The 15444-nt window shown below is 44.0% G+C and overlaps 1 protein-coding gene across 2 annotated transcripts in view; it reads right to left on the minus strand.

The window, feature by feature from the left end:
- LOC122796388 (C1GALT1-specific chaperone 1-like) overlaps window positions 1–15444 on the minus strand; it is a 553523-nt gene that overhangs the window by 274992 nt on the left and 263087 nt on the right. The gene's annotated exons all lie outside the window — the stretch shown is intronic.

Consider the following 15444-nt stretch of genomic DNA (forward strand, 5'->3'; position numbering starts at 1 on the left):
TAAGTCAAGCAGAGATCACTTCTAAGTAGGCGATTTGAGACCGAGAATAGTTGGAGGTTTTTTTAGTCCGTCCATACAGGACAAATGTTTAAGGCCTAGGATCCTCTTTATGAGGTACTTTTGCAACCTCTCCAGTTGTTGCAGGTGTTTAGTAAGGTACATGCCAAGTGGGGCACTGCACTCTATGATTGGCCTAATGAGGGAAGAGTAGGGGGAGAAAATTACCTCTTTCTTCCTGGATGCAAAACCCTTAGAAATGAGATGTGCCACACAGAAGGACTTTGACCACACTGGCAACATGGTGATCAAAAGAGAGGTTGAGGTCAACCTGTGTTCCCAAATTTCTTATAGCGCCTTCTGTGTTAAGTGGACTACCATCGATGTGGTAATTCATGGGAACCAGGTTTTTCCCAAAGGGGATGATGACATTTTTTGGCATTGGGCTTAAGGCCATGGTTCTGAGACCAGTTGTTGGTCTCAGTGAGGTCTTTCTGTAGGATGTCAACATCACTCAGGGAGTTAATAATAGCTCCCAACTTGCAATTGTCTGTGAACTTTGTCAGCCAGAGTCCTTTCATGTTGGTCTGAACTTCAGAGAAGTAGATACCAAACAGGAGAGGACCCAGGATTGAACCCTGTGGGACTCCACTCATGATTGATTGGCAGTCTGACTTGGAGTCAGCTACTTTCACACCGTGGGTTCTACCTGTGAGCCAGTTTGCAACCCATCTAGTGATTTAGGGGTCGATACCTAGCTTAGTGAGTTTTTCTACGATTCGAGTGGGGAATGTTATCAAAGGCCTTGGCCAGATCAAGGTAGGCTATATGAACCACCTTGCCTTCATCCACAGCTGTGGTGACTGACTCAAAGAAGTTTACCAAGTTGAGCAGGCATGATCTACCCTTCAAAAAAACAAACTGTGTGGGATCCAGAGTTTGGAAATTCCCTATATCCTTGTTTATTATTTCCATAGCTTTGCATATCAGACTCATCAGGCTAATGGGGCGATAGTTCCCAGGTTTTGTAGTCGCTCTTCCTTTGTGGAGAGGGATGACTGTAGCAGTGCACCATTCGGTAGGGACAATGCTTGAGGTGAGGCTATGATTGAACAGGGCACACAGGTGAGGTGCCAGTTCACTCTGTAGTTCATGTAGAACACAGCCAGAGATATTGTCAGGTCCCATAGAAGATGTATTCTTGGCCTTGGAAAGTGCTGTTTAAACCTGTGCAGCAGTAATACTGGGTGCCTGGCAATCTACTGGTATTGTGACTGGTCCCTTGGGGGAGGAGTGAGGGATAAAGTTGGCACTGAATCTGTCGGCCAGTATACTGGCAATATCTGTTGGCTTGGTACAGAATGTACCAGTGTGCATTAGCTCAGAGCAAATCTGGGTACTGCCGCGGAGATTCTTTACATAACTATAGAAGATCTTGTGGTTGGCTTTACTACCTGCTGCAATTCTGTTTTCATAGCTAGCTTTAGAGGATTTGATGAGGGATCTCAACTTTTCGTTCAGGCTGATAAAAGTTTTTCCAGTCTTGAGACTTCACCTTATTCCGCATCAGTTTCCTCCTCCTCTTGTAGAGTTTGTTTATGGCAGGGGACCACCAGATTGGCTTCCTTTTTTTTTTGCAGGAGAACATCTTGTTTCTACTGGGTATGGTGAGATCCACGCATTTGTGTATGTGTTCGTACAGTGCATTGGTGCATGATTTGGCGGTCATGCAAACTGATCTCCATTTGCATGGGTGCCGTGCAGTTAGCCACCTCTGATTTTAGGAGTCCAAAGTTAGCTTTGGAGAAGTTTTTCATGGTTGTTACCTTTGTGGGGGTGGGAGGAATGTCGACTTCCAAAGTGATTAGTTTGTGGTCGGATCTAACCAGGGAGGAGTTGACCAATGTTAGTAATGACCAGGTCAAGGATGCTGCTACCTCTAGTGTGGGTAAGAACGAGCTGGTCCAGGGCATTGGAATTAATGAATTCCAGGAAACTTAGTGTACTGGTACATGAGCAGTTTTTTTCCCAGTTAATGGAGGGGTAGTTGAAGTCATCCAGTATGAGAGTGTTAGGTTGGACCCTAAACTCCAGGGTGCTTAGGAACGTGAAGTGCGAGTCATGGGACATGGTTGGGGATCTATTTCAGGCTATGACCTGAGCCGCTGTCTTACCCAATGTTAGCTGCACCTGAAGTATCTCAGATGCATTATGCTGGGCTACCAGTCTGGAGGTGTGCGCATCCTTTATGAATATGGAAACACCACTGTTAGTCTCATCAAATACTTCGTATTCAGAAGTATAAGAGGCATGAATCAACTATAAGCATGCAATCTAATTTTTCCTAAAACTAGGGGAGAACCTGTTTTGTTAATCAGAATAGAAGCCATCACTCTATTAAGGTATATAGAAAGTTTCAAAATAATTTCCCCTTGCCAGGATCTTCAGACCAAAAAAACTGCTGAAACTTGACCTGCAATGATGCACACCACAGTAACACAAATCCTCCTTCATTCTCCTCTTCCCTTCAGAAAGCCAATGTACAACAATGCCAGCAGACAATGTACAACCATATATGTTCAATACTCTCCTGAGACAGTGTAGTGCAAATTCATATATCCAGTTGTTATATCACGTAAAGGATTCACACCAAGATTGCACAACAGGCATGCCAAATATTGCCCGACATACTCACGTTCATCTAAAATTCAATTATGTGAATCCCCTCACAGCCCCACTACAACTACTATTAAAGATACAGCACTAGTTGATAAAATTCAGTGTGAACTACCAGTTTAGACCTCTGCACATAACACAAAGTACAGAGCTTTAAAATCATTCTAATGTACTGAGATCGTCTGCGGATTTCAGCACTGCTCCTTATCATAAGGTGTGAAATTGCTGCGAACTACTTTGCTTTGTAATTACTTGTACATGCTGTATACATTAGGGGTAAACTGTGTTTTAGTCCATTCAAAACCATGGTTAGATTAAAATATCCTACATCTAAAATCTATACATAGCTTTCTCTACCAAATATTTTTCCAAAAGTTTCAGCTCATAACTTGTTACATGAGGTTTACATCACTGTAACACTTAAGTATTTTACAATTATATAAAACCAAAGGATTTTTCCATCTTTTTTTTTCAAGGAACATAGTTCTAAATAAACATTAAATTGATTGATTTAATGTAGACATGATGCTCACTGATTAACACAGCTGTCAATTACTTTATTCAGAGTAACTCGCTGTATTTGTGACCAATATACAGATGTCAAGCATTCAATATTTTACTGACAAACATGTACCCATAAAACAACTGACAGATTCTATTTTTGGAGTATCTCTCCCGGGCTTCTTTGGAAAAGGTCTGTGCACAGATCACTTCCATGCTCAAAAAATAAAAATAAAAAATACACACTTATACAACAGATATAAAAGTAGCTCCAAAAAAACTGTGGTCTACAAGATTCCTAGGTGAGGTAGTGTGGGAAATATTTTTGCAAGGTGCAGACAAATGACCAAGACTGAAATCCTTGCCCATACGCTATACATATATCAAAACAATATGGTCAGCGCTGAATGTTCCTTAAAAAAATATACTGAAATCCATTCTGTTTTATATCCATACCTGAAATGCACAATTTATCAATAAATGTAAAAAGTATTAAAAAAAAAACACATTTACACATAAATGATGCTAAACTAATAGGCCTACATTTCTGAACCTCAGTATTTACTCACTGTGGGGACAACCAGTAATTCTTTCTAGTCCCCAAATACACAAGTTGGTAAATACAGTTTTTTGGTTGTTGGTGGTGGTAGACTGAGGGTTTTCACTTTATTCTTTGTGGGTTCACTACAGTACATTAAGGTACAATAATAAGCCAGAAAATATAGTCAGATTTGTGTTTTCATGTATGCATTCAGTTTCAGAGAAAGACAGTTCAGTAGAAAGAAACAAAGATAATCCTGCAGGCTAAGCATGAGATGTGCACAATTAACAGTTCTGATGGAAAGCTACAAATGTTCCTTTCTCAAGGTAAAGATATGTGTACTTGCAATGGATGCTAGATAAAGAAAGTCCAGTTGTGTACACTTAAACCATAAATGTAGATGTTGAGTGTATTCACCGTTGTAGTCATCACATTTGGGTTATCTGCCTGCAGGTAGCCCTCAGCCGGCCTGAATACCAGAGTCTTGGGATTTCTGCGTCGGATGCTGTTGCTTCTTCTGTAATGTCAGGGGTATAAAAAAGTACACTCATGTACACTTACCATAAACGTAGCAGTCATTACAGTTGGGTTATCTGCTTGCAGGGAGCCCTCAGTCAGCCTGATTAACAAAGTCTTGGGTCCTGCGTCAGTTGCTGTCCCTTCTTCCATGACGTCAGGTCGTCAGGGGTATAAAACATGCAGCCGATGCCATTACATCAGTTTTTCTTGCCTCAGATGTAAGGAACCCCCTTAATGGGAAGCAATTAAATATGAAAGAACAATGATATACCTCCAACAATAAAGCAAATACACCAAAAAGGCTTTTAAGCATAGTAAAGGAAAGTAGAGATATAGCCAAAAAGAAGTTAGGGGGCTGGAGGGAGGGTAACCAGGACTGCAACAGTGAATACATTCGAACATTTACATTTATGGTAAGTGTGCACAACTGTACTTTGTTCTTCGTGTTTCACCATTTCATTCATTACATTTGGGTAGATTCCCAAAGCTATGGTTGGGAGGAGGAATTTAGATAGCATTAGGACCAGCTATAAGGCCCTGCAAGACTGCAGTGGCAAAACCAGCTCTGGATTTAGAGAAAATTGGCAAATGATAATGCTTGGTGAAAGTATGTACAGAACTCCAGGTAGCAGCTTCTAGGATGTCCCTGGTAGGAACGCCTCTGAGAAAGGCTGTCGAGGTAGATGCAGCCCTGGTGGAGTGAGGTCTGATCCCCTGGGGGACAGGTTTTCCATGGTGTTTACAGCAGAAATGAATGCAATGGCCTATCCATTTAGAAATGGCCTCCCCCTCTGCCCCTGCAGCAAATGCCACCAGCAGTTTTTCAGATTTCCTTGAGGTTTAGTCCTGTCCAAGTAGAATCTAAGTTGTCTGTGCACATCTAAGGAATGCAGTATCCATTCCCCTTTGTTCTGTGGATTGGGAAAATAAGTTGGCAAATGAATGGACTGATTAAGAGCCACACTGGATACCACCTTGGGCATGAAGGATGGATTGGTTCTGAGGGACACCCTGTTCGCAAGAAAGATGATGAAAGGCTCCACTGTCAGGGCCTGTAATTCAGATACCCTTCTAGCTGAAGTGATTGCTAAAAGGAAAGCTGTTTTCCAAGAAAGAAAGTCTGCAGTAGCAACTGGCTCGAAAGGAGGTAGAGTTAAACAAAGTTAACATCCCAGGCTGGCGTTGGAGCTCTACTAGGCGGTCTCAAATTTTTAGCCCCTCTGAGGAACTGCTTGAGCAGTGGATGAGAGATGAGGGGTGGTTCTGCTGAAATGGCTGAGGCATGGATTTTAATGTAGGAAAAAGACAGGCCCTTGTGAAGCATCTCAGTTAAGTATTGTAAAATCTGAGGTAAATTGGGCGCTGCTGTGCTCCTACCTTGAGATTGGTTCCAAACACAGAATCTTTCCCATTTTTCAGCATAAGATTTTCTAGTACTAGGCCTCCTTGCCTCTAAAATGATATCCATTACAAGTTTACTGAGGGATGGTAAAGGAGAGATTATGTAATTAGCCAGGCTGCAAGGTTCAGTGTTAGAAGCTGAGGGTGCAGAATCTGGTTCTCCGGCTGAGACAACAGGAAAGGAGTCTGAGGCAGGTGTCATGGGGATAACCGTGACACACTGCGCAGCAGGGGGTACCAGTGTTGGAGCGGCCAGTCTAGAGCAATCAAAATCATCCTTGGTTTGTCCCGTTTGATCTTTAGTAGTACTTTGGAGAGCAGAGGCAGAGGGGGGAAGGCATAGACTGATGGGTTTTTCCAGCAGAAGGACAGAGCATCCACTTTCCAGGCTGGTTTGTGGGGAGTCCTTGTGCAAAATTTGTCCAATTGGTAGTTTTGGGGAAAGTCAAACAGGTCTATATCTGGGCTCCCCCATTTGCTTGTCAACATGTTGAAAATCCTTGGTACTAGTTCCACTCGTGTGGGTCCAAGAGGTTTCTGCTTAGTCCGTCTGCCAGTGTATTTAATTTTCCTGGCAGGAATTGAGCTTGTAGGCGCACTTGGTAGCTCAAGACAGTGTTCCATAATGCCATGGCTAGTCTGCAGAGGGGTTAAGAATGTGTACCCCCCTGCTTGTTTATGTACTACATAACAGTGGTGGTGTTTGTCTTTTACCATTAATTGTCCTGGAAGAATGTGGCCCTTGAAGGCGGTCAGAGCATTCTGCACAGCTGACATTTCTTTTTGATTGATATGCAGGTGCATTTGACTTGGGCTCCATTTGTCCTGAATGCACTTCCTTGCCAGGAGAGCCCCCCCCCCCCTACATGCACAGTCTGATGCATCTATTGTTAGGTTTTGGGCAGCAGGGGGTGGTGTGAAAGGTAGTTCCTTGTTTTGGTGGCAGGCCTCTGCCCACCAAAGGATCTCTAGACGTAGGCAAGGTATGATACGAATCACTGCTTCTAGATCTTGAGAATGTTGACACCCTAGGCTTTTTAGATACCACTGTAGTTTCCTCATATGCAGTCTTGCATATGGAATTAGAAGAATGCAGGAGGCCATGAACCTGAAGGCTTGCAGTATTTGTCTTGCAGATAGCAGGGTTTTTGTGGCCACTTGTTTGAAGTAGGTTGTCAAATGAATTTGTTTCTCTGGCGTGAGGTAAACCATCTGGGAAGTTTTACTCAAGCTTGCTCCCAGGAATATAATTTGTTGAAAGGATACCAGGTGTGACTTCTTTTCATTTATGGTGTTCCCCAGACAAGTTAGAACCCTTTGTACAAAGGTCAGATGATTCAAAAGTATGTCCTGGCTTTCTGCCTGAATTAGACAATCGTCCAGGTATGGGTATATTTGAATATTTCTTTGTATGCAAAATAAAATAACTGGAGCTAGGCACTTAGTGAATACCCTGGGTGCAGTAGATAAGCCAAAGGGCAGTGCAGAGAACTGATAGTGCGTGTAGCCTGCTTTGAAGCGTAGGTATCTTCTGCAAGATTCCCTGATTGGGATGTGCAAGTATGTTTCTTTTAAATCTAGTGTTGCCAACCAGGCATCTTTGCCTAGCACAGGAAGTAATTGTTGAAGAGTCAGCATCTTGAATTTTGGAGTCTCCACAAAGGTGTTTAGAGTAGACAGGTCCAGAATAGGACGCCATGAATCGTCTTTTCCGGGTACCAGGAAAAGTCTCGAGTAGAAACCTTGCCCCTTTTCCTCTTCTGGTACTAGCTGAATAGCCCCCATGCTTAAGAGAGAAAGTACTTGTTTTTGGGCCTCTGCCCACTGATTTGGGGGTAGGTCCGGCCACCCGCTTGGTGTTGGCAACGTGTGGAAGTGAAATCTGTATCCCTGGGACACTATATTTAAAACCCATTTATCCTGGGTAATGAGTTCCCAATTCTTGCATGAAGAGCAATCTTTCCCCCCAAAGGGACAGTCAGTTGATAAGTGCTTGGAAATTTTAAAAGGAAGTCATTGAAACAGTTTACCATAGGGGGGAGTCTTATTATTCCCAGATTTGGAAGTGGAGGCCCGCCCACTGCTTAGTTGCGTTTGTACCCTGGGACTGAAACCTGGGGTTTGTGCTGTGTCCGAGTTTGACTTGAGAAGACCTGGAAGGGGCTGGAAAGGACCAATTCTTAGAGGGCCAGTGCCTACTAAATCTAGGAGGCTGAACTTGTAATAAATCTTTGACTGTTTGCAAAGATTTAGCTTTATCTTCCATCTTTAAGAACTTCCTCAGCCTTGTTGACAAACAGGTGGTCCTGATTTAAGGGAGCATCCAACAATTTAGCTTTAACATGAGCAGGCAAAGACTGCTCCTTAAGCCAAGCATGCTTTCTGAGCACAGACCCTGTAACGGCAGTCCTGCAAGATGCCTCTAATGAATCAAAACCACATTGCAAAGTACGTTTTCCAACTTGTTCAGCAGAATGCATTAAATCCTGTAATTCTTTATTTTCTACACAGTCCAATAACATGTTGCTTATACTTTAACATATGAAACTGGCAGTTTAAAGCCCTAATGGCTAAGGTTGCTGAAGTGTAAACCTTCTTACCCCATCTATCCAGCGCCCTGGAGTCTCTGTCAAAAGGGGTAGGATTTTTAGCAGTAGAAGCCTTAAAGCCCTTGGGCCGCTGTGAAATAGTCTCTGGATCTGCAAAAGGATTTTTAAAAAGAAACTTGTGGGACTCGTGGACCCTGTAGTATGTCAGGTTTTCTGGGAGCAGGAGGCAAGGAATCAGGGGCCAAACTAGATTCTGAAAAAGCATCAACAATGTCTAGTACTGGAGGAATAGCTAAAGGCCTATGCTGAGGTAAGAGAAGGAAATCCCTAAGCCTCTTTTTTGAATCATCCTGGCTTTCCCCATTGGAAATGCTCCCTTAGAGTATGTAAGGTTTCAACAAAAGAAAAATCCTCAGAAGGGGAAGCAGAGGGAATGGAGTCCTCTTCAGCATCAGAATCTTCATAAGTAGATAAGGGCAAATCCAGATCATCAGAAGAATCAGAAAAAAACAGAATCTTGGTCAGAAGATTCATAATCAACTTCAGTCCTAGGCCTCTTAGAAGGGGGGGTAGAGGTTGGCTACCCCCGATTAGAGTTATTAGATCTTCAGCCATTCTTATTTTCTTTTTAGGCATAGAGGCCAAAGCATGTGGCCTGGGCGTCAGTTTTTCGAGATTTAGGCCTAAGTAAAGAAGGAGGCATCGGTTTAATATGCAAGTCCATAGGCCTAAATACACCCTCAGAAGTTGGTGCCTGCACAGTGGCTCCAGACCCATCCAAGGTAGAGATATCCGCGGGTTCCATAGCTGAAGCATCTCGCGGCATAATGGACTCCAAATGGGTCTCAATCGAGGCCTGTGAATCAGAAGTAGCGGGTATCAGGGAAAGCACCTCACTGAGTACTGACAACTGGCTTAGGAGAAGCGTCGTCAGCAGTTTTGGACCTCGGTGGCCTGTCTCTATCTTTCCGTTTTTTCAGAATCCTGGTAGTCGGATGGCTAACTGATGACATTTCCGGATAATTAAACCAAGAACCGCAATATTTAGTGGCAAAAATATACCCTCCCACGGACAGTACGCTGATTAAATAAGGCACAAAACTGAAAGCAAGGTACATCGTGGTCAAGGTATAGGCAAGGAATACAGTACGAATGAAAATCTTTATGAGGTATTTGCTTTCCACAAGTAATACAATTATTAACTTTTACTGACATCGGAAGGAGCAAGGAGCAAGAAAAAAATGTTTCCCAAACAGGGCAATTAGCTTTAGTTGAAGACTTCAGTTCTGAAACTCGAAAACGAAAATTTCAGGAGTTTGCCGACCGGCACTTGCGAACTGCTTCTGCTTTGGACACTGCATGGCAAGAAAGACTGATGTAATGGCATCGGCTGCATGTTTTATACCCCTGATGACCTGACGTCATGTAAGAAGGGACAGCAACTGATGCAGGACCCAAGACTTTGTTAATCAGGCTGACTTGGGGCTACCTGCAAGCAGACAATCCAAATGTAATGACTGCAACAGTGAAACACGAAGAACATCATGCAGCCAACGCCATTACATCAGTTTTTCTTGCCCCAGATGTCAAGTGCCCCCACAATATGAAGCAATTACATGGTATGGAACACACCCAGCAAAAAGCAAATACACATGATATATAAAAGTATGGCAAACAAAAAAGATAGATAAGAGTAAAGAGAAGTCAGGGGGCTGGAGGGAGGGTAACCAGGACTGCAACAATGAATACACTCAAACATCTACATTTATGGTAAGTGTACACAACTGTACTATGTTCTTAGTGTTTCACTCTTGCAGTCATCACATTTGGGTTGATTCCTAAAGCTAAGGAAGGGTGGAGGCAGTTAAGGAGCATTAGGGCTAGCAATGAGGCCCTGTAAGACTGCTGTGGCAAATCCAAGTCTGGATTTAGAAAAGATAGGCAAAGTGGTAATGCTTGGTGAAAGTATGTACAGAGCGCTCCAGGTTGCAGCTTCCAGGATGTCCCTAGTAGGGACCCCTCTGAGAAAAGCAGCAGAGGTAGATGCAGCCCTAGTGGAATGTGTTCTGATCCCCTGTGGAGTAGGTTTTCCATGGTGTTTGTAGCAGAAATGGATGCAATGTGTTATCCATTTGGAAATGGTTTGCTTTGAAATGGACTTCCCCTTTGCCCCTGCAGCAAAGCTGACTACCAGCTGGTCAGATTTTCTGAGAGGCTTAGTCCTGTCCAGATAGAATCTAAGCTGTCTGTGCACATCCAGGGAATGCAATATCCTTTCCCCTTTACTCTGGGGATTAGGGAAAAAGGTAGGCAAATGAATAGACTGGTTCAGAGCCACACTAGATACCACCTTGGGCATAAATGATGGATTAGTCCAGAGGGAAAACCTGTCCGCATGGAAGATAATGAAGGGTTCCACTGCCATAAGGACCTGCAGTTCTCTTCTTGCAGAAGTGATGGCTAGAAGTAAAGCTGTTTTCCAAGAAAGAAATTTCAGCTCTGCTGTAGCAGCTGGTTCAAAGGGGGGGGGGGGGTAAGTCTCTCCAACACAAAGTTTAGGTCCCAAGGCTGGAGTGGGAGCTCTCCTGGGGGGGGGGGGGCAGTCCAGTGCAATCAGAATTGTCCTTGGCGTGTCCTGTTTGATCTTTAGCAGGACCTTCAAGAGAGACAGAGGGGGAAGGCATAAACTGAGAGGCCTTCCCAGGTAAAGGACAGGGCATCCACTTTCCAAGATTGACAGTGGGGAGTATTGGTGCAGTACATTTTCAATTGGTGGTTCTGAGGGGAGGCAAAACAGGTCTGCCTCTGGACTCAGTCTCCTATTTGTTCTTCAAGAGCTTGAATATTTTGGGTTTCAGTTTCCATTCATGTGGGTCCATGAGATTTCTGCTTAAGTCTGCCAGTGAGTTTAGTTTGCCTGGCAGGAATTGAGCTTGTAGGTTCACTTGGTTGCTCAAGGCTGTGTTTCACAGAGCCATGGCTAGTCTGCAGAGTGGGTAGGAATGGGTTCCCTCTGCTTGTTTATGTACCACATAACTGTGGTGTTGTCTGTCTTTACCAATAGTTGTCCTGGAAGAATAAGGTCTTTGAAGACTGTCAGAGCATTCTGTACAGCTAACATTTCTTTTTGATTGACATGCAGGTGCATCTGTATTGGGTTCCATTTGCCCTGAATGCACTGCCCTGCCATGTGAGCCCCCCATGCATAGTCTAATGAGACTGGGCAGCAGGAGTAGAGTGAAAGGGAGTCCCTTGTTATGGTTGCAGGCCTCTGCCCACTAAAGGAACTCTGCCCTTAGGCAAGGGATGATAGGAATCATTGTCTCCAGGTCCTGAGAATGCCGACACCATAGACTTTTTAGATACCAGGGCGGCCACAGTGGTGCAACGGTTAGCGTGGTCACCTCACAGCAAGAGGTTCCCTGGTTTGATCCTCGGCTGGGGTGCCTTCTGTGCGGAGTCTGCATATCCTCCCTGTGGTCACGTGGGTTTTCTCCAGGTGCTCCGGTTTCCCCCCACATCCCAAAGACATGCTGTAGGTGGATTGGACACTCTAAATTGGCCCTAGGTGTGAGTGTGTGTGTGCCTTCTGTGAAAGGCTGGGCACCGGGCTGGTCACTAGACACTGTAAAACTCCACTGCCAATCATGAGCGGACATGTGATCCGCTGTGGCAACCCCTAACTGGGAAAAGCCGAAAGAAGAAGAAGAAGAAACAGAAGTTTCCTCATATGCAGTATTACATATGGAATTAACAGAATGCAAGAGGCCATAAACCCCAGGGTTTGCAGATTTTCCTTGCAGATAGCTGGATTTTTGTGGCCAGTAAGTTTCAGTAGGTTGTCAAATAAACTTGTTTCTCTGGAGTGAGGAATGCATCTGGGAAGTTGTGTTCAAGCTTGCTCCCAGGAATATAATTTGTTGGCAGAGGTCTAGGTGTGATTTCTTCTTGTTGATGGTGTACCCCAGTGAAGTTAGAAGTCTCTTTACAAATGCCAGGTGCTGTAATAGCAAGTCCTGACTCTCTTCCTGAATCAGGCAATCATCCAAATATGGGAAAATCTAAATATTTCTCTGTCTGCAAAATGCAATGGCTGGAGCTAGGTACTTTGTGAATACCCTGGGTGCAGTAGATAAGCCAAAGGGAAGTGCAGAGAACTGATAGTGCATGGAGCCTGCCCTGAAGCGTAGGTATTTCCTGCAAGAATATTGGGATGTGCAAATAAGCTTCTTTTAAGTCTAGGGTTGCCAGCCAGGCATCCTTGGCTACCATAGGAAGAAGCTGTTGAAGAGTTAGCATTTTGAATTTTGGAACCACCAGAAAGGTGTTGAGGATAAACAGGTCTAGAACAGGATGCCAGGAGTTTTCTTTTCTGGGAACCAGTAACAGTCTTGAATAGAAACCTTGTCCCCTTTGTTTTGCTGGGACAGGTTGAAAAGCCTTGATGCTGAGGAGAGAGAGAACTTGTTTTTGGGCCTTCGCCCACTGGTTTGGGGGACTTTGGGATGGGAGAGAGTGGAAGTGAAATCTGTATCCTAGGGAAACTATGTTTAAAACCCATTTGTCTTGGGTAATGAAGTCCCAGTTTTTTGCATGCAGGGTGAGCTTTCCTCCTAAAGATGGAAGTAGTTGAGTAACGCTTGGAAGAGTTAAGAATAAATTATTGTGCAGTTTTTCCATAGGGGGTGGCTTACTACTCCCTGCTTTGGAAGTGAGAGCCCCCCACTGCTTAGATCTGTGCATAGCCTGAGACTGAAGTCTTGGTGGTCTGCTGCTCCTGGGTTTGGACTGAGAAGGCCTGGAAGGGACTGGAAAAGACCAGTTCTTTGATGGACAGTGCCTACTGAATCTAGGTGGCTGTACTTGTAAGAAATCTTAAACAGTTTGCATAGATTTAGCTTTTTCCTCCATTCTTTTGAAAACTTCTTCCACTTTGTTGCCAAAAAGGCGGTCTTAGTTTAAGGGTGCATCCAGTAATTTAGCCTTAACATGATCTGGCAAGTTTTGTTCCTTAAGCCAAGCAGGCTTTCCAAGTACAGACCCAGTGACAGCAGCCCTGCAAGATCTTTCTAAAGCATCAAAACCACATTGCAAAGTATGTTTACCAACTTGGTCAGAAGAATGCATTAACTCTTGTAAATCTTTGAGTTTAGCAGAGTCAGGAATCAACATCATTTTCTGTTTAAGTAGTCCCATAATATGTTTCTGATACTTTAACATATGAAACTGGAAATTTAAAGCCCTAATGGCCAGAGTACTAGAGGTATATACCTTATTACCCCATCTGTCTAAAGCCCTAGAATCCCTGACAGAAGGGGTAGGATTCTTATCAGTAGTAGCCTTTATGCTTTTAGGTCCTTGGGAAATGGTCTCTGAATTCGCAGTAGGATTCTTGAAGAGGAATTTGTGACAGTCAGGTACTCTATAGTACCTGTCAGGATTCCTGGGAGCTGGAGGCAAAGTATTTGGGGTAAGGCTGGATTCCAGGAAAACATCATCTACAATCTCCAGAACAGGAGGGATAGCTAGAAGCCTGTGCTGAGACAGGTTTAAGAATTCCCCAAGTCTCTTTTTGGACTGTGAATAGTCCTTGTTTTCCCACCTGAAATGTTCCCTAAGGGTATGCAAGGTTTCACCAAAAGAAAAATCCTCTGGAGGGGAAGCAGAGGGAATGGAATCCTCTGCATCAGAATCCTCATAAGTAGATAAGGGTAAATCCTGGTAGACAGAAGGAATAGAGATATCAGATTCCTGATCAGAAGAATCGGAAGGAAAATCAGTTCTAGGTCTCTTAGAGGGGGAAGGCTGGCTTCCCCTAATTAAGGTAACAAGGTCTTCAGACATTCTAATCATTTGTTTTTGAGGCATGTGGGCCTGAGAATGCTCTTTGGTCGTCGGTTTTCTAGGCGCAGTGCGAGCTTTAGGCCTGAGGAATTCAGTATTTTTAGCTTGAAACGAAGTAATCGGTTTAATATGAAAATCCATAGGCCTGAATACACCCTCAAAAGCCAGTGCCCTGCACAGCGGCTCCAGACCTATTGAAGGAAGAGACATCCTCAGGTTCCATAGTCGAGGAAGCCTCTCGCGGCATACCGGACTCCAAATGGGTATCAGCAGAGGCCTGCAAATCTGTGGAAGTGGGTATCAGGGGCTGTGTAAGCGCCTCACTGAGTACTGGTGACTAGCTTAACGGTAGAATCATCGGCAATTCTGAACCTATGCGGTCTGTCTCTGTCTTTATCCTTATGCTTTTTCGGAAGATCGGTAGTCGAATTACTTAATGAAGCCATTTTGGAGTATGGAGATCGAGAACGAAAGTATTTAGCTATAAAAATAGCCCGACGATGAATAATTCGGGCGTTGAACAAGGCACAAAACCAACAGCGAGGGACGTTATGGTCTGGCCATAAACAGGTGACACAGTAAGAATAAAAATCTCTATGAGGTAATTGCTTTCCACAGGCAAGACCATTATTAATTTTTTCTGATATCGGTTAAAGCAAGATAAAAGGATCCCCAATGGGGTACTTATCTTTCTGAAGACTTCAAGTCTGAAACTCGAAAATGAAAATTTCAGGAGTCGGCCGACTGGCACTTGCGAACTGCTTCTGCTTCGGGCACCGCACGGCAAGAAAGACTGATGTAATGGCATCGGCTGCATGTTTTATACCCCTGACGTCATGGAAGAAGCGACAGCATCGGAAGCAGAAATCCCAAGACTCTGGTATTCAGGCCGGCTGAGGGCTACCTGCAGGCAGATAACCCAAATGTGATGACTGCAACAGTGAAACATGAAGAACATCAAACAGTTATGTACTGTGAGGCACATGCAAGAAGAGGCTTGAAAATCAAGGCTAAACAAAAACATGTAAAACATTGCAGGTTTTGGTTGTTGTGTCTTTCAGCTTTTCCCAGTTAGGGGTCGCCACAGCGGAACTCCGGTCCGCTAATGACTGGCAGTAGATTTTTACGTGTTGAGATGCCAGCTCTTATGCCCAACCTTCAACGAAGGTATGCCCATTCACACGTCTCCACACAGAAGACGCTTTAGCTGAGAATCAAACAGGACAACGTCTTACTGTGAGGCGACAACGCTACCGCAGCACCACCACCGCAGGGTTTGGTATTATTAGAAAACACTTCAAACACAGTCAATTGACTCAGTTAAGTTAGCTTTTGAACTGATATGCAAAAGGTCTTTGCAGTACAGACCCTCAAGCCTAAGTAGTGAAGTCAGGTCAAATATCCAACATTAATATT

This window comes from Protopterus annectens, chromosome 3.part0 (assembly GCF_019279795.1).
Source record: "Protopterus annectens isolate FY-2018-M chromosome 3.part0, PAN1.0, whole genome shotgun sequence".
Classification (NCBI taxonomy): domain Eukaryota; kingdom Metazoa; phylum Chordata; order Ceratodontiformes; family Protopteridae; genus Protopterus; species Protopterus annectens.